General features: G+C 38.6%; 1 protein-coding gene across 11 annotated transcripts in view; it reads left to right on the top strand.

Moving 5' to 3' along the window:
• The first annotated feature begins 4,488 nt into the window (after window positions 1-4,488).
• Window positions 4,489-21,614, top strand: part of FER (FER tyrosine kinase) — a 209,616-nt gene continuing 192,490 nt past the window's right edge. For 10 of the 11 annotated variants that reach the window (XR_012621782.1, XR_012621783.1, XR_012621784.1 and 7 more), the window contains exons 1-2: window positions 4,489-4,555; window positions 18,067-18,174. The gene's annotated coding sequence lies outside the window, so the exon portion shown is untranslated. Of the gene's footprint in view, window positions 4,556-7,354; window positions 7,457-18,066; window positions 18,175-21,614 lie in introns of all 11 variants that reach the window. The other variant, XM_074813539.1, reaches the window with a different exon arrangement.

Raw genomic sequence — 21,614 nt, 5'->3', positions numbered from 1 at the left:
GAAGTTATCTGCCACACATTCCAGGAATCTCCAGGACTGGTCCCGCTCTGCTGTGTTGTATTTCCAGCAGATGTCTGGGAAGTTAAAGTCTCCCACAAGAACAAGGGCAAGCGATCGTCAGATTTCTCCTCTCTGCCTATAGAATATTTCATCCACCTCTCTGTCCTGGGTGGGTGGCCTATCGTAGACTCCTACTACAACATCTGCCCTGTTGGCCTTCCCCCTGATTCTAACGCAAAGACACTCCACCCTGTGTTCACTACACTTGTGCTCGACATGTGCCTATTTTTATATCTATATACATATATATGGGTGTATATATATTTTTTTTTATATATATGGAAAGACTGGAAAATATGCTTCCTTTTATTAATCGCACCATCTTTCATTTAGGCAATTAGTCAAAGTGACGTGTACAGGGATAGAAAAGCAATGGCAGGTACTAGGATGTAGGAATGCATATCTGCACCACAGCTTATGATTGGGAAAACCCTGTCAGCTTATTCTAAGGAAATCTCCCGGCACTTTAAACAGAAAATGTATAGTTTTAAATAGCACAGCATAGATGTGAAAAGGCTCTGAAGGCAGCACTAGTCAGATCAGTGTTGTCATAGCAACAGACATTGAAATTCAGAATATGAAGTACAAAATGGGGATGGGAGAAAAAGAAGGGTAGAGAAGAGAAAAATAGCAAGTAATAATTTATATCTGTAAAAACAATATGAAAATTAGACTTGTATAACCAAAGATAGAATAACTAAAATATTTTTACTCTGCATACTGTTATTTGCAATTTTTACCTTTCCCATACAATTTGAAAATGCTTTATAAATATTAACAATCTACACCTTCTAACATCCCTCAAGCAAGTATTGATGCTGCCATTTATACATAGAAATACTGTAGCAGAGAGAGCTTTGCATAAGTAGAGTGTCTATGGTAGAGGTGAAAAGAGAGTTCATTTGTTTGCTCAGCTTGTACTCATATGCTTTTTGTTTCATTGATTTAACATGCTTGAGTTTAATGATGTTATTACCTAGACATGTAACAGAAGAACCAGAGTAATCTTCATAACAGTGGTAGTAACACTATTCTGATTCTGACACAAAAGCTCCAGTGCTTTAATACACATTTTATATACTTACTTAAACTTTGTACTCTATTTCTTTACAATAATAGTGATAGTAAATACAGAAAGAATGAGTAAAATGGTAAACTACATTTTTTTTCCCCAAATATATACAACAGTTTAAAAAAAGATACTCATTTGTGTCTAACTTGTCAAGGCACTGCAGCAAATCTGGCTCAACAGGGAAGAATCAATGTGCCCTTTTTGGGGATCAAGGAACCATATTGTTGGTCAAAAGCCTGAGATTACTGGGGAATTTTTTGTCAATTTATTATTTTTAGCCCTTACAGACATCTCTTTGCAACCTTTTATTCTGAGTATACCTCTATAATACCTTCTTTGTATTACTGACTTATGTATAATAGAATTCTTTATTATATCCAGGAGATTTTTTTATGTTGGATTTTTCAGTGACTCCCATTTTACTTTAGTATTTTGAAGGAGTGATAATGAGGAAGTTCCCCTCTCTCTCTTTCCTACATTTATATTTCTCCTCCAGGAATGTAATTTAATTTAAAGTTGTTATCATTCTTGAAGTAATATAATGATACAGTATCTGTCCCCTAAAAATAACTTTAAGGTTCTTCAACATGAGTATCAACAGTATAAAGCAGATAACTTGCATGTCACATCCAGGAATTTTAGGCAATGAGACATAAACAAAGAAATTAGATAAATGTAGAAGAGAAGCATTAAAAATTATGAAAATGTACTGTCTGAATTATAGATGGCAGTGTACCAGAAGAGTTGCAGCAAACAGAAAAAAATGAAAAGGATTCTTGAAACCTAGAGATCAAGCAAATAGGACAAGAGTTTTTACTATTTAAGGAGCAAATCCTCTGCTATGAACCTCTGGGTTCACAATGGTGGACAAATGATAAAAAGATTGAAAATTCTCTGGTAGTTGGGAAGCCAGCAGAAATTAAAGAATGGGCTTACAGAAGATGAATCATGTGAGAAGAGGAGACAGACCCAGGATACTAAACCGAATTTTTCAGGTATTTTTACTAGACAGCTGCTGTTGTTTCAGCTAGTCGAGCCATGAAGTACTCTGCCTGGTAGGTGTTGAGGGGTTGCACCACAGAACCTGGCATGTGTCTTGGGAGTTTCTTGGGAGCCAATTTTGCAATAAAATGCTTCGATGCCACCGTTGTCCAAACCAGCATGTTTAAAGTACTGATGCTCATCAGCTTTGGTTTAGCATGAAGCTATAAATTTAATGTGTAGGATTTAATATATAGGAGCAAAGGGGAGAGGCTGGAAGAAAGTATGTCCAGGGATTGACAGTACGTGCTGACAAAAAAGCATATTCAATTTCCCGATCCTTTTTGTCTCATTTGGATACTTTTAGGACTCAGTATCTTCTGGAGTTAATGGGCTCTGGGTCAAGTCAGGTAGGAATGGGGCAGAGGAAATCATGTATGGGGCTGAGTGGAGGAATGTGTGCAGAACTGGATGACTGGGGTAGGGAAGAGAGAAAAGGATTAGCATCTGCAGCATGGTAGAAATAAAGTTGTTAGTTTGGCTTTCAATTGCAAGTGCTAACATACTTTTAAAGCTTTTTATATTCAATTAATAATTGCACTTTCTAAATAAAATTAACAATTCGATTTTCAAAATAGTTTGCATATGCCTACGTTAGATTGCAGTGACTACAGTATAGGCCTAACTTTTTTCATCTTTATTTAACAAATCTCTAAAAGCTTATATAAAAGCTTTCGAAAAAAAAAAATTACCACAAAAATGAACAAGGAATCCTTTAATCCTCAAAAGTCAAGGAAGTTCTTCAGTAAAGTTTAAAAAATTCTAATCAGAAAACTAATGAGGAGAGATTTTTCTACCCTCATACTATTGTCTACCAGTTTTCATCAGGTTCAAGGGTCTCAAGGCCAGCTAAATTACCAAACTATAGACATAATCATAAAAGATCTTCTTTAGGCATGTGGGCAGCTCAACTGACTAGACATCTGCCCAGTAAAATAGGTTATGTTTGAATATAGCTGAACCAAGACTGAATCAGGCCATTTGCACCTGCATTTGTCATAAAACCCTGTCACTGATGATTTCTTATACTGAATTATTTGCATCTAAATTAAGATTTTTATCCCAAATGTAACATTGTTGAAAGTATCCAAATGTAAATTACATCTCAAAAACCCACTTTCTACTACAATTAAATAGGTTTTTTGTAGTATTATGCAAACTTGCTTCTAACTGTATATAGGTCTTAACTTGCCTCAAGGTGCATATGGATGAGGTACAAAAGAATATAATACTTTCTCATTTGATAAACAGGTAAATAAAGGAAATTATTTCTGTAAGATGTTTTGGAAGAAAAAGGCATAAATGGCTTAAACAAAGGTAGAAAACTGCACACAGCAAAGTTTCACTAGTGCTTTTTAAACACTTTGTGGATTGGAGTATGATTGCTCTGACCACATCCTGGTTTTCAGACTCCTTCCTAAATACCAGCAACTGGCAACCTCTTGAGAAAGGGTATTTGTCTGCAACTCTAATCTAACCTGTTATGGAATTCTTATGCCCTTCTGTATGTATGAAATGCATCAGACTTTGTTATTATTACTTAATTAAATTGAATTTTTAATTTGCAACACAATCTGTCACAAAAGATAATGTACAACACTTTAATATTCGTGAAGTTTCCCTAAACCTCTCAAATTAGTGTCACAATAATAGCTCTTGTTTCTTGTTTTCTTTTTTCTCCTTTTTCCCTCTTTTCCCCCTTCTTTTCCCTTTTCTTTTTTTCTTCTTTTTTTCTGCTTGTCGTTACCTGTTCCTGACCCTGAGTTGACAAGATGAAACATCAGACTCCTTGTCTATCTGCCCATAAGATGTGATGTCCAGGAGTTATTTTCTCAGGATTTGACATGTTTTAGTCTCATACATTTTTTTTTTTTATGTTCGCATCTACATTTCCCTGATCAAGTAATAAACAGCACAGAAGTTATAGGAATACTTTAAACCGAGTGTACATTGTATCGCAGTGTTGTAATTACGTAAATATTCCTTACGTTATTACACCTTGAATCTAACCTTCTGTGACCATTCCCCACTAACCCTAAGGTATTTCTAGGCGTGTCTTTTAAACGGAGAAGTTGCGAGGAAAACCGTTGCTGGGAGACGGACGCAGCGCGCGCTGGAAGCGGAGCGGGGCGAGGCAGCCCCGCCCCCCCGGAGCGGCACGGCTCCCTTCCAATCGCGCCGTCCCTCCGCGCCGGGAGGCGGCAGCGGCAGCGCGCGTGCCCTCGCTGAGTGGTCGCCAGCTGCACCGCGTCACCAGGAGGCGGGGAGAGCTCGGATTGGCTGGGAGGGAGCGGGGACCCTGGCGCTGACTGGCCCGCGCCGGTCACGTGGCGCTAGCGGGGCCGTGACGCCCGCAGTGGCGGAGGGGGCTCGGCTTGTCAGGTAGGTGGGTACCGTGTGCGGCGCGGCCGTGCGGCCGCCCGCGTCCGCGCCCCGGGAGCGGCCCCCGGGCCGGGAGGTGGCCGGCCCCACCTCTTGCCGTGTCCTGCCCGCCTGCTCGCCCGCCCGCCCAGCGGGCAGCCAGTGCAGGGGGGACGGGTAGGCCCCGCGCGGGGATTTACCTGCGGGCAGGCGGGGCGGGGCGGGCACCGGCGCCACTCGCGTTTTCTTCCGAGGGGCGGCGGCATCCGGCCGCCTCCCGCGGCGGTGGCGCAGGGAGACGTCAGGGGCGCCTGTCGCCCGGCGGCGGCTCCGCCCCGGCGGGGCAGGCAGCGCGGCGGGTGCGGATCCCCGCCCTTGGGGCTGCCGTCGGGCCAGGGGCGCGGGGCCGGTCCCCGGGCTGACCGTGGTCCGGGCTAGAGGGCGAGGGGAGCCAAAGGGCTGACTCGGTCCGGTTCCTGCGGCGCCAGTTCCCGCCAGTGCCCGGCATGTCAGTTCCCCTTCTGTGCTCCGGCTGCGCCACGGCATCCCGGCTGGTCTGTAACCGCTGCGAATAACGGGAGGATGTGCCAGCCAGCGCTTGAAACTCTGTGATGTGTCCCTCGCCCCGCGCCCGACTCCCATACGTGAAAAGCCCCTACTTCTAGTTTCTTTTCTCCTCTCCCCTCCAGTGACAACGCTGTACAAGTTAGCAACTTTCTTAACTTATACATTTGATTTAGAGCCTATGTAGATAGGACCTTCTTAGTTCTACTGCCCTGGCTTTTTTCATGTATCTTTTTACGCTTTTTTCATATGCCTTTTTATGCTTTGGTATCTGGAGGGGTGCTAAATGTTCACATATTTGGTATTTGAGAACAAAATATATAGAAGGGCATTAAACATCCCTTTTCATGTTGGAGTATGTTTCTATTTTGTTTGAATTTACACGAGTGTACACCCTTGGAAGTGACACATTCTATGTAAACACCTAGGACTTTGTTATACTTTCAAACAAGCCAACTCATCTCCTGTGAGGAAGGAGCAGTGGGTTCCAAGTAGTTGATGTAACTTTTCCCCACTTTGCAACAAACCTGCACAAAGTGACTTCGATGCTCTGCTGTATTTTAATGCAGCTTCATTTAACAAGTCGGATTGTAAGAAAAACCTGAGTGGCATCTGAAACTTTTTGATCAGAAGAATTTGCTGGGTATTATTTTTAGTTAATTGTACCTACTAATTATAATAAATAGATGACTGATACAGTATATTACACATGTGCTAGTCTTTGGAAGACTCAAGGAAGTGGGGCATTCATACTTCTAATCTGCTCACAGTCAAACTAAATTGCAAGTGATGGACATATGTGTTGTTACAGTAATGATTATTGTTGGTGAGAAAAAGGTATGTTCTCTTCTTTTACAAATTTCTTATTAATATGTGGAAGCAAATTGTCAGTACTGTTACAGCTTTAAAATAACATGAAATGTTAACCCCAGAAGAATTGAGCTTTGGGTAGATTTCTCTGAAGGAGAAGGTCAAGTCTTGGATGTACAAGGTTACTTTTTAGCTGTGGAAAAGCTCTGTTAACTATCACCAAGATCCTTTTGTGCTTTCCTACAACTATAACTTCATGTCACAACTGAGTCTATCAAAGGAGGGTTCTTCCTGAGTTGGTATTTGGATTGCCAGTCTATAAAGTGATCATGTAGAAATCATTCTGAGGAGGTATTTGAAAGTAAAGACAGACTGAAGAAGAGGTGGAAGGGTTTTAAAGTAGAGTGATACACAGGATGATAAAATGGGTCTTTGTGAAGAGAGCTAGAGAGGTAACATAAAGAGGTTTAACACGGGGAAGCAAGGTTCAGCTACGTGGGGTTGCACTGCAGTTAGGTAACATAGGATGTATTTCCATACTTAAGAATGTCCAGAGTTCAGTTTAGTTCTTCACGCAATGGAGAGAAGAGGTGCTTTGGTGATACGAAGTAGGCTTATGCCAGACGCGAGTCCAGGGCCGGCGCCTGGCCGTCTGTTCCTTGTCCATGCGGAGACCCCATCTTCCTGGCCCGGCTTGCCCCCTCCGCTTGCTGCCGCGTCCCGATCTGCTTTCAGCTGGGAAGCGGCAGGGTGAAGGAAGGTATGTTGCCATGTCAGCCTGAAGGCGGAGAAAGCTGGCAGCAAGCCCGGAGTTGCTCCATACAAGGGGATGGGCTAGCAGCATGAGGTCATCCCTTCACAGGGAGGATTTTTTTTGCAGTGTGTGGGAAGTGGGTCTAGGAAAAGGAAAGGGGGTTCTTTTGCTTGAGGGGGGAGGAAAAGCAGCAAGAGAAGAGAGGAAAGCCTAAGTTCATTCCAGCAGGAAGTAAATTGCGTATATGCTCCCATTTTAAGATAAAACTGTCCACTTAGTACTGTCTTAATTAGTGTTGATGTATTTGCCTTATAAAAATGGATTTTGAAAACTTAGTGGCGAGGTTTATTATACAGTAGTCTTGGAATTGTTGAGTATTCATTTTATTAGGGAGTTAAAGGGTTTAAAATATTGAGCTAATAAGCAGCAAGTTTCTGCTGTATAACATTTGCGTTAGGTAACTGTAGCATTTCTTCAGGAAGATTTATTTTGGAAACTTAGTAGTAGTGGATCAGTGGAATTTGTTGCTTTGTTTCTGGGGTTTAAAGGAAGATAGTTACCTTTCTTTTTAATAGCTACATATGTGGTCGTGTACAGTGCATAGGAAGTTTTGGAAGTGGTTCCTGAAAAGGGTGTGTCCAAAATGGCTTTTCTTGTGTTTGTTGGGTTGTTTTTTTTTTTTTTTCTTTTAGGACAACTTCATGGGATGGAGGATTTTGTAGCATGAAATCATATTTGAGAGCATGACTGTAATCTTTTCTAATTCTTCCTGCAAGTTTAAAGGCAGAGTTCAGGTTGGTTTTGAGTGTAATGAGTCTGAAGTAATAGGGATTTTTTCAGTCCTGTGTGTTTCCCTGATGATGATAAAAATAAATTCCTAATAAATTGAGATTTACTGCTGTTATTAATCTGAGTGAATTGTACTTTATAACATCATTCTACTTTGGATCTCAGATTACCATTTGCTCTGTTAGTCACCAGCTTCCTTTGCATTGCTGCCTTTCTACACTAGAGGGAAAATGCCAAACTCGATCTTGCTACTAACCTGCTCACGACACACAGATGAGTGTCCTAGAAGTGTGTAGAGACAACTCTCCATACTCGTAACTGCACTGTTCAGTGTCTTGTTTTCTGTCCAGTTGTACAGGTCTGTCAGAATTCCTGATCTTTACGATGTATTAGTCAGCTTGTTAGAACACAGCTCTGGCTGCTTAATCTTGTCTATGTTATGAACTCAAGGTACAAACCTTGAGCAACGAGGGTATTTCGCTAGGCTTTGTGATATAGTTGCTCTTACTTTCTGCTGGGGGGAGAGTTACTACTTGGGCCAAATCTTGCCCTTATGTTGTTGATAGGGTGAATGTGGACTTGGGCAGCAGTAGTTGCATACTATGAGATGTTTCTCTGATACAGCTCTCTGTTAAGATGATCACATGAAACTTTCAACTGTTAAGGGAGAAATAAAAACATTGCATGTCTACTCTTAATCTGCCCTCTGGGTATGCTTTACAATATTGTTTGCACAATACTGTAGTCCATTTGGAACCCTGTCTTATTAAGTGCTAGTAATGAAAATACATAATGAAAATAACTACTTAATAGTTTATTATGTATTAAGCATTTTTCTATATGGTATTCAAATCTTGGTGTGAAGACCGTCCTTTTGCAAGCTCTCTTGTAGTTGTCATCATTTGATCTTAGAGTCTCACAACCTTTTTTTCATAGTATTGTTTTGGAAGCTATTTATTTTATCATGAGGAGCTGAGACATTAAGAAATCAAGCTTAAGCATCAAAATAAAATACCGTATTTAAGACCTAATAAAAAATCAATTACCTTTTAAGTAGGGGCGACCTGTGAAAAGTTTGTGAATTGTTGCATATTATGCAGAAATAGAATTCAGAATAGCAATAAAGTACATTAATCATGAGCGTTTTGTTCCCTGAGGTTGCCTGTTTAGAAACTGGGAGACATACAATGACAGCAATGAGTGTGACAGAGTTGTGACAATGAGCCCTCTGACAGAATGCTGAACCATCCCCAGAGCACTCCATCCTCTGTAATAAATGAGTCAGGCATTTATGGACTAAAGCACTGTGGAAGTAATTACATGATCACCTAATGTATATTCCAAAGAGTGGCATTTAGGTTTTCATCCTCAATTTGTGAATCTCTTATTGTCAGCTTTGCTGTTTTTCTCTAGCTCTGTTTATGCCCAACTTTTTGCTTTAGAAAAATTGGAAAATCTTATTCCATACATTGATAGCATATGGTAATTTACAGAATTCATCATGAGGTTTATAATGCTTGCTGTTTGAACTGAGAATGGCAGAATGTGGTTTTTTTTTCAGTACAAAACAGACTGGAGTGGGAAAGGGCATAGATTTAATGGTTATTTAATAAAGGCAGGAGTAATTTTATTGAATGTTTGGTGCTGTAATACTCAGACAACTAACATTAATAATGTCTCAGCTGGTGGAGGTTGTTAGCTTCTGGGCTAGTAAATCATGAAATTCACCCTTGGTAAACAAATAAGAGTAGAGTCTTAGGATAAACCTTAATGTTTGAATGTCTAAAGCTTGTCCTGTATGCTGTTAAATTGTCTTAAGTTTTTAAAAATCTGTTTAGTGTGGTGTACTGCCACTGTGTCTGTTAAAATACTGCTTTTGTGAATTATGTTAAAGATTTCTTTAATGTTTTGGGTTTCTTTCAGATAGCATCTGACTTCCTAGTTGTGGCTTCTGCTTTGAAATGTTCATGAATGTAAAATGGTACCCCACAGTATCTGTATCCCAAGCAAGTTTCAAGAATTCCAGATAAGGGGTGCAGATAAGTGAAGTGGCTAAGTTTTAAAATATGACAGCTGAAACATTGTAAATAATGGTATTTTAAAACAATTGTGCTATCCCTTCCGCAAAATGTTGTGAGAATTGCTTTTGTAGCCAATTTTAAGGAAATTTGTACAACTTTGGAGAACCTTTTTACTGATTGAAAGTTATAAAGCATGGAATCAGAAAAACACACACTTGTTTATTGTTGCTATGATTATATTTGTTGTATGTTGATGCTGTGAATGGTATATTTTCTCCCAAGGAGAATATATTTTCCGTAATTTCCATAAGATGGTTCTTTACTAGTTCAGCAGATGTGATAACTGAAGTTCACCAGGTAAAAGGAGGTGCCTGATTCACCAAATACAGAAAAATGTTAGCAGTTGAAGTGCACAGCCAAAAAAGCAGAGAGTTGTAAGGAGTTAAAGGTCTGTAAGGAAGATAGAGGAAAGCCTTTAATACCAAGTTCTGCCTTTTGGATTAGGTGAATATTGAAATTGGAGTGGGAAATCTCTCATCGGTAAATATGTAAAGTAAATTTGAAGCTACTATTTTAACAAATTTAATTGGCTTCTAGATCAAGTTATCTAAATGATTCTTTTTTTATATGAGGAGGTAATTACATCTTTATTGAGGTCAAAATCTCAGTTTGATTCAATCCTTGTCTTCCTCCATGGCCTCTTAGTTTTGTGTGCTGCATGCTTTCTAACTCTGTTCTCCTGGGACCAGCTGGTACCCTCTGAAAGGAAACCTGCCCACAACTGACGGGGATTGTTTCCTCCAGGCTCTGCTCCAGCCACAGTATGGATACATACTGCAGCAGATTTGTGTCCTATGCAGACCAGTCTTCCAGAGGCATCCTATCCCTTGTATGCCTTGTGTCCTCAAACTTGAGGCTTCTTGTTTCCATAAACTGTGTCCCCTGTGTATCATGCTGCTGAAACATCATTCTGATGGGCTGTGACATGGTGATCTCTTGAGCTGTAGTATTTCATCACTAAAGCCCCCCCAGCCAGACTTGGGGAGCCCAGTGAAGATGCAGGGATTTGCAGTATGGATATGGTTAGTCTGCTTTCAGTGGGTGGGAGCTGCCACTTCCAAAGCAGTGATTAAGCAGGTGGTTGTTAACATTTGACTATTATTATAGTGTGGCTTGTGTGCCTCTACAGAATTTTTCTCAGATTAAACTGGGATTTCAGGTTTAAAGATGCAGTCAGTCAAATTCACTTCAACTGTCTCAGAGTACAGTAAGGCAAGAATTCTGCAGGACCTAAATAACCCTTGCCTACAATACAAACTTTATTATCATCCCTAAATTTTTTTTTTCTGAAGAGTATCCATGAATGGTGCTGCAACCTGAAGAACATTGGCCTCGTAAATGAGAAGTTAACTGCTTGGTACCATTTCTGGAAAGAATACTTCCTATAGGCAGAGTGAAAGATTGGGGATAAAAAATAATATGTTGCAATAAAGATCAGTTAGGCTGAATCTTATGTATGCAAATAACTCCACGTGAAGAATCCAAAAATACATTTTTTTTTTGCTCATGTGTACTTCAGTGCCATTTTGCCAGACACCTGAGAGGCTAAACATCCACAGCTTCTAACTGTTTGTTATAATCTCCATTAACTAAAGCTTGATCAATTTATACATTTTCAAATGAGAATAATACCCTTCAGAAGGAGTGTTCTTTGTAAGTGGGAAGGCTGATGATAGATCTAAAAAATTAAGGTAGGTTTCTGTATCTTGAAAAGTTAGCTCTGGTATATGTTTGTAAAATGTATGTATTAAAATTTATTATGCACTTCAAGTATTTAAGAAGGTGCAAATGCGTAGTTCAGTAATCTGTCTTTCTGTGACTCTACCTTCATAGTGAGAGTAACTGTATCCCGTTTAAGAGAGTTACCTCAGTATCTTTTAGGAGATGAAGCGTGCAAAGGAAAGGTCATTCAGCCTGAGAAACAGCAAACAAAGACTTGAGGTAACACCTTTCACTGAAGCACAGGGTATGTTCTGTTTCCCACAATGAAACATTCTGGAATATCAGCTGTTGGGAAGGGACAGGGCTCTCTTCCTCCTGGACCTGTGTTCCTTGTGAGCTGGTTTTCTGTACAGAATCCTGTGTAATCGAACTACGTGAAATGTGATACAATGGTGCCAAGGAAATTAAGTGAACTCAAGAAGTGAGTTAACTAGGTAGGGTTTAATGAACCAGAAGGATATAATTAGTTTAGTGAAGAAGGAAAGAAGAAGCAACACCCTGATTCTTCTTTGAATTTCTTTTCAGAGCTGTAAATACTTGGAACTAGATTATGTTTCTCCTGAGGAGACCAGTATAGTCATATATTACAGCCTAAAGGCAGATTTTTAATCTTACTGTTTGGCTGCAGCTAGAAATTCTGGCTGATGTTGGGCCATAGAAAGAAATTAAACTGCCTCTAGACTTTTAGAAGTGTTTCACATCCTGTGGATTTCTGTTTGTCTATGGCTGTCCTTAGAATTCAAGAGGTAATACAGTGCTCCTGGAAGAAGCTCCTAGTAGTATTCTGGATTTCTAAGTTGGAATGGTCACAGTCAGTAGCTAGAAGAGTTTTGGGACCCAAAACCTTTCCAAGGAGTAGTATGTGGTGTTTTATGATGATGAGAGACCCTCAGTACTGTGTCAGTATTCTCTCCTCTGTCTTCCTCAAAGAGATACTTCAGTAGGTGGCCTTGGGATTGAGTGTTTGCACCTGGATTTTTTTTTTGGGGGGGGGGGGTGTTGTGTGTGTGTTCATTATGACTTGCCATGCATTTATCTCAAGGCAGATGGATATCAAGATATTAAATGTTACCTTCAGAGGTTTGGGGTTTTTTCCAACTAAGGAAGACTGCTTCCTACCTTTGAACTGGAGATGTTGGCATCTAATTGAATGAAAGAAATCAGTGAGGATGTAAGTGTGCACAGACTAACTCATTAGTCAACAAGATTACTACAGCTACTTTTTAATTTCAGTGTTGACTCTTGCTGCCACTTTTCCTAGCAGTTGTTTCTGTCTTCACTGTTCACCTAAACCAAGAAATCTCTTGAAAATGCAATACTTTGTCTTGTTGCTCGTTTGTTCAAAAGTTCTTTAATGCGCTATATAATATACACTTTAAACAAACCTGAGTCACTGATATGTGTATTTAGTTTTTTTCAATTTGTGGCTAATTTTCAGTCATTTTAGCATTACATATTTTTTTTTTTTTTTGTAATTCTAGAATAGTCCTGTCCTTTAGCCAGTAGAACTTTTAACAGCGTTGGAGATACCGGAGCACAAGTGCCTGCCACATGAGAATTATTTTTATCAGCCTCATTCTGCTCAATCCATTTTTATGTTAAGATCTACTGTGGAGACAAATGTTGCAACACAGCAGAATTGAGAGTTCAGTGAAAATTCTTTGGCCAGGTATTCTCTATTGAGGACGTGCTTTTCTTTGGCTTTCCTTGCAGACTGGAACTTAATTTAAGGAAAGTTTAATTCCTGGAAAAATACAGGAAGGAAAGCTTTCTTCTAAGCACGTGGAAGGTAACAAGAAACTAGGTGAATTTACCCTTTGAAAGCAAGATGTGTGTTTGTCTGCTATTTTGTATGCGGCACTGCCTTTTTCAGAGATAACAAGAACACAGCACTGAGTCTTGAGGCACAGTGACAGTGTGACTTGTGGTAGCCAGTCTAGCTCTGCTCTGTAGCACAGCCTTCTCTGCTACAGATCAGGGCTCTGCTACCCTGTAGCTACCTTCACGTTCTTTTACTTTTCTCCTGGTGAGATTCAGTCTCCAGCACCTGCCTTGCTATTTACCTGTGACTGGGAGGTAGGAACTTCTACAGGATGGAAGCAAAACTGGTTGAGTAACTGCACCTAAGGAACACTTACCACATGGTTTACTACCAAGTGCAGATCTTCCCATTGCACATTTTTTACAGGATGCCTGAGACAATAAAATAAAGGGCATACTGAGGAAGCTTTCAGGCCATGTGGAGCTGAGAACCACTGCAGGTGTGGTGGAGAATGAGATTACTATTTGGAATAATCTTGGCAAATGGAAGACATCATCTGGAACAAAGCAGGGTGTCAGTGAGCACAAAAGCAACATACTGTCTGTAGACTGGACTGAATGGGAACGTGATGGAGGAAGAAACAGGGTAAGGTGTAGTTCTGTGGAAAGGGACCTGGAATTTTTGGATCACAAACTAAGAAGGACACAGTATCATGCTGTTGGGAAGAGGTTAAAGCATTCGGGCAGGAGCTCAAAAGTAATTTGGAGTAATCTCTCTGTTCTTCTCACATTGGTGGGTCCTACAGTTCCCCACTGTTTTAGGTTCTGAACTTTAAGTGAGTTGGGGACCAATTGGAGTGTGTTAAGAGGATAACAGTGGTCTAGAGAATTATTTCAAATGAAAGATTTAAAGAATTAGAATAGGTTGGTCAAAGAATAGGATATTCAGGTTGCAAAGAAAAAGGTAGTCTCTTCTCTATTCCTTGGTCATGCCAAGGGGAAGGTGAGATTTGGTCATTGAGAAATTTTTTCCATGTGCTAAGGGCAAAGGAATGCTAGATCAGAGAGAAGACCGAGTCTTGGCAAAAATTTTTATGCCATAGGTAAGCATATGGGGTTCTTTGGTGGAAGGGAAAATAATTAGATGGTGTCTTTAGATTATAGGCCTTACACCTACATGAGTGTAAGTGACTTACTTCAATCATCTCTGTTACTACCATTTGCATGTGTGAAAAGAATTCCAACAGGTAAATGAAAACTGTATATCCAAAAAAGGAAGTGTATCTTGTAATTCTAGGCAGAGGGTCTGAGGGTTGTTTTCTGGGCTTTTATCTGGTTTAGTTTTTGCTTGGTTTTTTGTTTTTGTAGTATTGGCAAGTGTAAGTCCTATTCTTTCATAAGCTTACTGCTTCTTATTTGCATGTATTTTTAATAAGATCACAGCTGCGACAGCTGCTAGGGAAAACTGTTCTTCACACAGCTGCAGGGGTAAGAGTGAGAGTGAGATGTATGTATGTGATCAAGTGAAGTCACGTAGCTCAGTACTTGCTACTGTCAGGTAGGAAGGGACTGTTGGCACAAACGTAGAATAATAGTTCCCACCCTGCTTCTGCAGTTTAGAGACACCTTGAGATGGAAGTTCTGTTGTTCAACAGATCTGTTTTTTTCCATGAATTTTTATAATAATTTTTGAACCTGTTTGTTTCTTGGTCTCAAAAATGTCTTTAGCCATTGAATTCTCTCAGTTATTTACTAGGCAAAGAAGTACTTAGGAGCAACTTTTTAAAATTTCGTTTGATGTTGCCATGTTCTTCTGGGAAACACTTCAGACATCTGACATACCATGTCACTTTGTACTATCATGATTATTTTTTTTTGTACTTTGATCTGGCAGCCCATCATACTTAACTATTTTGTGAGCTAAAAAATTCTCTCTACTTTCTTGTACAGAAGCTGCTCCATACTCTGATCAGTATTACCTATACTTTTTTTGTGCTTTACGTTCTTCATGAGATAGAATAATTTGAAGGTATAGGAACACCACAAATGTATCAGCAGTGTAAGAATATGTTATGTTCTCTCTTTCTTTCATTAAAAAAAGATCTGATATTCTGGATGGTTCCTAACCTGACCACTTCAAAGCACTAAACAAAAGTTTTTGAAGATACATGTTCAGAGACTACCAGACCTTTTTTCTGGTAGTGGCATTAAATAATGTAGAGTTCTCTCTCCCAGTCTGTTACATTGCATTTACTAATATGTGACTTCATCTGTTTTATGCTTGTTGCTCAGTATTCTGGGGTTCTTCTGCAAATTTTTTAATGATGTGTCAGTTTGGGTTGCTTATAATAATTTTGTATAATTTGCAAATTTAAACACAGATGATATCTGAAATGATAGATATGCCCAAGTCCTGGCACAGATTCTCATGAGACTTCTGTCTCCCCTGTGAATCTTTATCTCTTAAATCTTACCCAGCAAGGTCTTCAATTTTGTAACGGCTTCCTATGAGATATATCAGGGGAAACTTTTTAGAAGTCTTGTTCACTACTGGTTCCAACAGTATCCACACTATCCTTGATTCTTTCAAAGAACTCATGAAGTTGTGAAGCGTGACTTTTCTCTACAAAAGCTGTGCTGTTTTTTTTCTCCCTATTGTTTCAGGCTACAAGTTCTTCTGTATGGTTTTAACCACCTTCCCCAGTATGGAAGTCAGGCTGTCTTTGTTGTGCTTCTCCTGATTACCTTGTCAAGATTGGGAAAAAATTGATATATTTTCCACTTTCCAGACCTCTTTACTTAGGTCACCTTAAGCCTAAATTTTTGCAGAATTAATAGTTTGACAATTTCATATTTGATGCTTTAACACTTCAGCTGAATAGTATCTGGCTCTGGTGAATTCTTACTATTAATTTGATACTTTTAAATGCTCCTCTGATGCTTCATTTTGAGACAATACGTTATATATCTCCAGTCTAAAGAGGATCTGGTGTGGGACTGGCTTTGACTGGCTTGGCAGTAATTTCAGAAAACAGATCATCTAGGTTTTCTTCTCTATCTTATTTTAATTTTTTCTTTTATGTCTTCATTATCTAGTAGTTTATTGCATTGAGGTAGCAAGCTGTCTGTAACTCAGATTCTGCTATGTTTGATCTCAGAAATAGCAATGAGAATTTTGTAACATTTTATTTCTCTCTTACAGATGGCTGTGTAGTTCACTGGCAAACTTTTATTATACTTCCATGTACTAGCTAGTATAAGTCTATCAATTAGACCGGTGTTGGACTTGTATTACCAGTTTTAAATTCTACTAATGACCGGTGTGCAGATGAAAATATGTACGTAGATAAAAAGTCAGTAGTAATTGGAATTCTGAAGAAAAGTTTGGTTTGCATTTTATTTTTATATTGACAAACAAAATTCTCCATCATAACACATGTGATAGATTATTTCTTTTAAAAAAAAGGTGTGCTTTTTGTCTGTGTGCAGAGAGCAGAAGATACAGTTTGTCTGTGTTTAAGTGGCTCCAATATGTTGTTTCATTTAATAAAGGGAATTTTCATAAGGAGTTCATCTTACCACATGCAATTCTTTAACATCGGCTTGAAATCTGAATGTGCCCAGGTGCTGGTGGTAGCATGTGTTTTACTTTCATGAGTCCTATTTGAACCAGGAAAAGGGTTAAAAATGTGTTCCTGTTCAGTGATATTCTGGTGTTCCCAGCTGGTTTGTATTTGTGATGGGAGGATTGGAGCCAAATTTACTATAATGTTTTGCTTTTGTTTTTATTTTTTTTTGCTGGTGAAGACTTTCTCTTGGGCTTTGCAACTTTGCCACAAGTATTTTTGTATCTATTATTAAGAATGTGGTGTGTTTGTTCTTCTCCTTTCATATCTGCTTGCATAGCTGCTCTTTCTTTGCAGTGACTGAATGTAAGCATCACTTACAGTCTTTTCTATTTTTCATCATGGAGAATGGAAGTTTTATATTAGGCAGCACGTTCTAGAATGTCACTAAATAACCAGAAAGGAATTCTAAATAATGTCTGCTTGAATATGAACTAAAACTATTCCTTTCTAAGATTTTGTAAATGTGTCCATGATTAGTGCTTTGTTTTAAATAGTGGAGATCTTGAAAACACTTCTCTTTTACGCTTACACACTATGTCTGTCAGTTTTGCTTAATGTGTCTTTTCTAACAAGGGCATTGCTAAACTAATATTGAATTGATATTGAATTGCTAAACTAATATTGAATCTAAGATTTAACTTTAGATGAGACATTCTGGTATGAGATTGTGAGTGAACATTTAATGTTGATCCGGATGTAGCTTATGTAGTATACCTTGCACTTGTAAGCTATATGAAAAACCTGTTTCTTGTTATTTTTTATATTTTATATACTTCTTTCTTAATATAAAACCTGAAAGATCCAGCTTTCTGTTGCAGTTTGCTACACCTAGACTGCAGTCCAGAATTAACGGTTTGAAATTGTAGTGCTGCAGCCATCTTAACTTTCTGACCGCATACTATTCTAGACATTGAAGTAATTAGTCATGTAAGAAATCTCTGTGTCTTGATTGGTCCCTTTCTCATGTTCCCGCTTGTTTTCTTACAGTCTAGTGAGAATACTGCTACTAAGTTTGTCTTTCATATAATTAATTTTGGTCTTGCATGCTTTTGTTTTCCCTCTTAATGGGTTTCCTTTTTGTTTTATCAAGGGCAAAGTTCAGAAACAAATGAAATTATCTAATTTTCCAGCTACAGTACACTGTATCATAAGAAATTCCAAGAACTTAAAATCTTTGGCTACATGTGTAGAGGCAAAATTATTCCTTCCCTCAAAATTGTGTGTATGAAGTGATAGCATACTACTTACTTGCAGTCTTTTGAGTAGTCTGCTCTTTTGGTTTTCTTGAACTCTGTCTCTTTTTAAAAAAAATCTGCCTTCTGGTAATAATCTGAAAATGCAAAGCAACTTACTTAAGTTTTGCAATGTATTTTAAAATGCTGAAATAATAATAAAAAAGTTTGATCTGTTTCTCTTTCACAGACATCCCAGAAAAAACAAGTGTATTACAGGAAGTGAAAATCAGAAGTAGTAGCTGCTGACATAAAGAGAGGTGCACTAAGGATAATTTCTTGTGCAAAATTTGTTAAGGTACGTAAACTGTGTTTTGCAGAAAAGACTTCCCGAAAATAAGCAGCTTAATTTGCCTTGAGTGGACTAATATTTCAGACCAGTTTTAAAATGATCAGGATAGCTTTAGATTACCACTTTGGATGTTTATTGGTGGCAATACCTCTATGGAAGCATTAATTCAGCTAATTCATCTTCCATACCATGCATATCCATATGCAGATCATATTCTGAATATGTGGTTAGTGTAAACAAATGGTAGGTTAAGCATGTGTTTTATGTTTCATGGCCTTGTATGTTCCAGGAGTAGATCCTACAATAACAGAAATGTCAATTGCTTAACAGTCTAATTTTTATTTAAGGTGTGGATGGAGGGATTAAGAATGATTTATTTCATTGTTTTAATGGAATATAACTACTATAAGCCTCACATTCAGAAACTGAGATGGAGTGTCTAACAAATTGATCACCTGCTATAAAATTGCTTTTAAATCAGTACAGAAGCCTTGTATTTGAGGATTTATCTCCTGAATCCAAGTCTTCTTCCTTTTCTGATTTTGCAATATTCTTAATGTCTCTAGAAAGGGTCTGCAAAATGTAAGCCATGCTAAGTGATTTGGAGCCCATGCAGATTTAGGAGCAAGGGAGTTGACAGATCAAGAGTGAGTGGGATGCTCTATGCATACTGTGCACCTTCCATATTCTTCCTTCTGGAGGGGCCGGATGTGTGCTGTGCTTACCTGTTCTGAATTTATCTGGGGGCCAGACGTGCTTCTGGTTTGTGGCTTATTAGTTGCCTACCTTGCAGTTGATACTATGAAGCCATAAGTTCCAACTGATGCGTGTAGATCCATCGTTATTTTAAGATTAAGTCACTGTCTTGGGTACATTTCATGGCAATATATAACAGAAGGTTCCAGTTGTTACAAGGGTAGGAGAACATCCTGGAAAGTATTGCTGTATATGTGCTCTGTTCTTCCCTGCTCATTTGATTTTGGTCATTGTCAGACACAGAAGACACACAGGACCTTTGATCTGTGGTATGGCCAGATTGCAATTTTTAAATTAAATGTAGATTGGCTATGAGAAGTACTTTTTTCAGAGTTGTTGCTGGAATCCAGGAAGACTACTAATGCTGGAATAATGGCTTTATTTGCTGAAGGGAAGTGTTACAGTGTTGAAAAATTAGGTGACTGTCAGTGAAGTTTCTCACTGTCATGCTGACAAAATTTAACATTACTTCATTCAGAATTTGACTGTTGCTGTGGTGGTGGTGGTTGAGACAAGTCATAAACTGTCTTCAGTAACTATGCTTAAATTTAGAACTGTTCAAGGCCTGGTTGCTCATTCACAGTATATTATTAAATGTACACTTGAGTATTTACTTCCTGTCAGTAATTAGTTTGTTATTTTGAGAGTGACTCTAAAAAGAAAGTAAGTCTGTCTTTCTTGGAATTGTCTCTGAGACATATTTTAACTGTTAAAGCATACCAAATATTGATTGAGTAATTTGCATATACAGTAATTTTTATAGTAATTTATATATCACATTTAAAAAAAAAAAAAACAACCTAGCTGAAACTCATTTGTCCTATTTGTTGCCACTGGGATTTTATTACTTTTACAAAACATGCTATAATTCAGTTTGAGACTTCACTGGCATGTCAAATTATGCAAGCATTGTTCATGTGTGGAAACAGAGATAAACCCCATGGGTATCTGCTAGAAGTACGAAAGATCTCTTCACAGTAAAAGAGTAAGCAATTCCGGAAGCATATCATGTGTTCGTTATCATCAATTCTCCATCTATCTACTTCAAAATGTGATGCCATCTCTGTTTTTTTCCTTTAAGATAAAATACTCTGCCATGTTTTTTTGAGAAAGATCTTTCACATTATATTTTCATCTTTTCAACACTGTAGTAGAAAATATGTTTGTGTCTCAGACTCCCCAAATCTCCTACTGGTTCCACGGTAAATCTTTTCTTGGTTCAGATTTTGTTGCACTACTCAATTTTCTCAGTAGTCTGTGGTTACAAAATCTGGATGGGTATCTGTCTTTGTCTTAGATATTCAGTGTGAGCATTGTAATGTTGCATGGTAAAGCCAAAAAATGGGATTATTAGTATTTCTTCCATAATCCAGTAGCTGTGAACATGGGGAAGCACAAGGAGGATCACACCACAAAGAGCAGCCCAACTTGTTCGCTGTCCTTAAACAGTATCTCCTGGTGCCATGGTTGGAGACAAAGCACAGATCTAAATGGATCATTGTGCCCAGATTGTCTTTGTATGTCCCTTCCAACAGAAATATTCTATTATATTGGTCTCACCCTGTAGAAGGCTCTCAGCTGTCAACTCATCTGTGCACACTAAACAGGGAGATACCAAATTTAGAAAAATACTTGTCTGTGTTGGTGCCAGATACTGTCTTTTTAAACACTGATCTTTTGAAATGTGCTTGTGTTTTTTAAGAGTATTTGTAATACAGATCGCATAGAACACAATTCACGTGTTTGGTTAATTCTTATAGTTTTGACTTTAAGTAAGTGACTGTGTGATCTGTAATGTTTTCATGTGTTTGAAAGCGTTAAAAAGTGTTGAAAGTGTTAAAAAATTAAAAGTGGTTTTAATTAAAAGCTTTGATTTTTAGCTTATTGGCAGTTAAGTAGCTTAGGTCTTGGATCACCACTTCTTTGCTACACGATATGGAGCATTTGAGTTTTGCTGAATGTCTTGGTTGAACTTTTTCTTAATTTACAAGGAAGACGTGGTGGCTGGCTTACCCAGTTGGGAATCATCAACTCTGAGACTTTATGCTTGTTAGTCTTACTGAATCAGAATTTTATCGCTTTTTCAAAACAAATTTTGCTGTGCTGCTTCTGTCACGGTGAATGGAATAATTTAAAACAAAGCCCAGAGTCCAGTATGTGTACAATTTTTGTCTATGTACTCAGGTATCTTCTAGTGTAATTGGAAGAAATCTAATTACTGCTTAGCGAAGGGAGGTTTAGCAGGCTGGAGTGAGATGTTGTTGGATCTACTGCTCTATTGATTTTTGTAATCTTATGGCTCCACAGTAAGACAGTAGGAGCAGACTGAAATATCATATGGTGAGAATATTTTCTCCCTCCTTTGCCTTCCTGCTTCTCAGTAAAGACAGAGGTTAGAGTAACAGCAAGTAAGCCAGCACTTTACTCATAGCACAAGGCCAGACTTTATCCTGAGATTCAGTTCCCATGTCTTCTGAATCTGGAATGTAAGAAAATAAAGATACTATCTTTTCTCATTGCTAATGTGCTAGGGTATTTAGGTAATGTCCTAAAATGTGCTAGGAGAAAAATAAGCTTGGTCACAAGAGTGGATGTAGGTCTAGAGGGTGTCAAAAAATCACAAGTGCAGCTCCTGTCCTGTTAAGAAGTAGGTATTTTAAGATTTTTTTCTTTCACTTGTCTTACTAAAA

The sequence above is a fragment of the Strix aluco genome, chromosome Z (genome assembly GCF_031877795.1).
Source record: "Strix aluco isolate bStrAlu1 chromosome Z, bStrAlu1.hap1, whole genome shotgun sequence".
In the NCBI taxonomy this organism is placed as follows: domain Eukaryota; kingdom Metazoa; phylum Chordata; class Aves; order Strigiformes; family Strigidae; genus Strix; species Strix aluco.
This window is presented reverse-complemented; position numbering and strand designations above follow the sequence as displayed.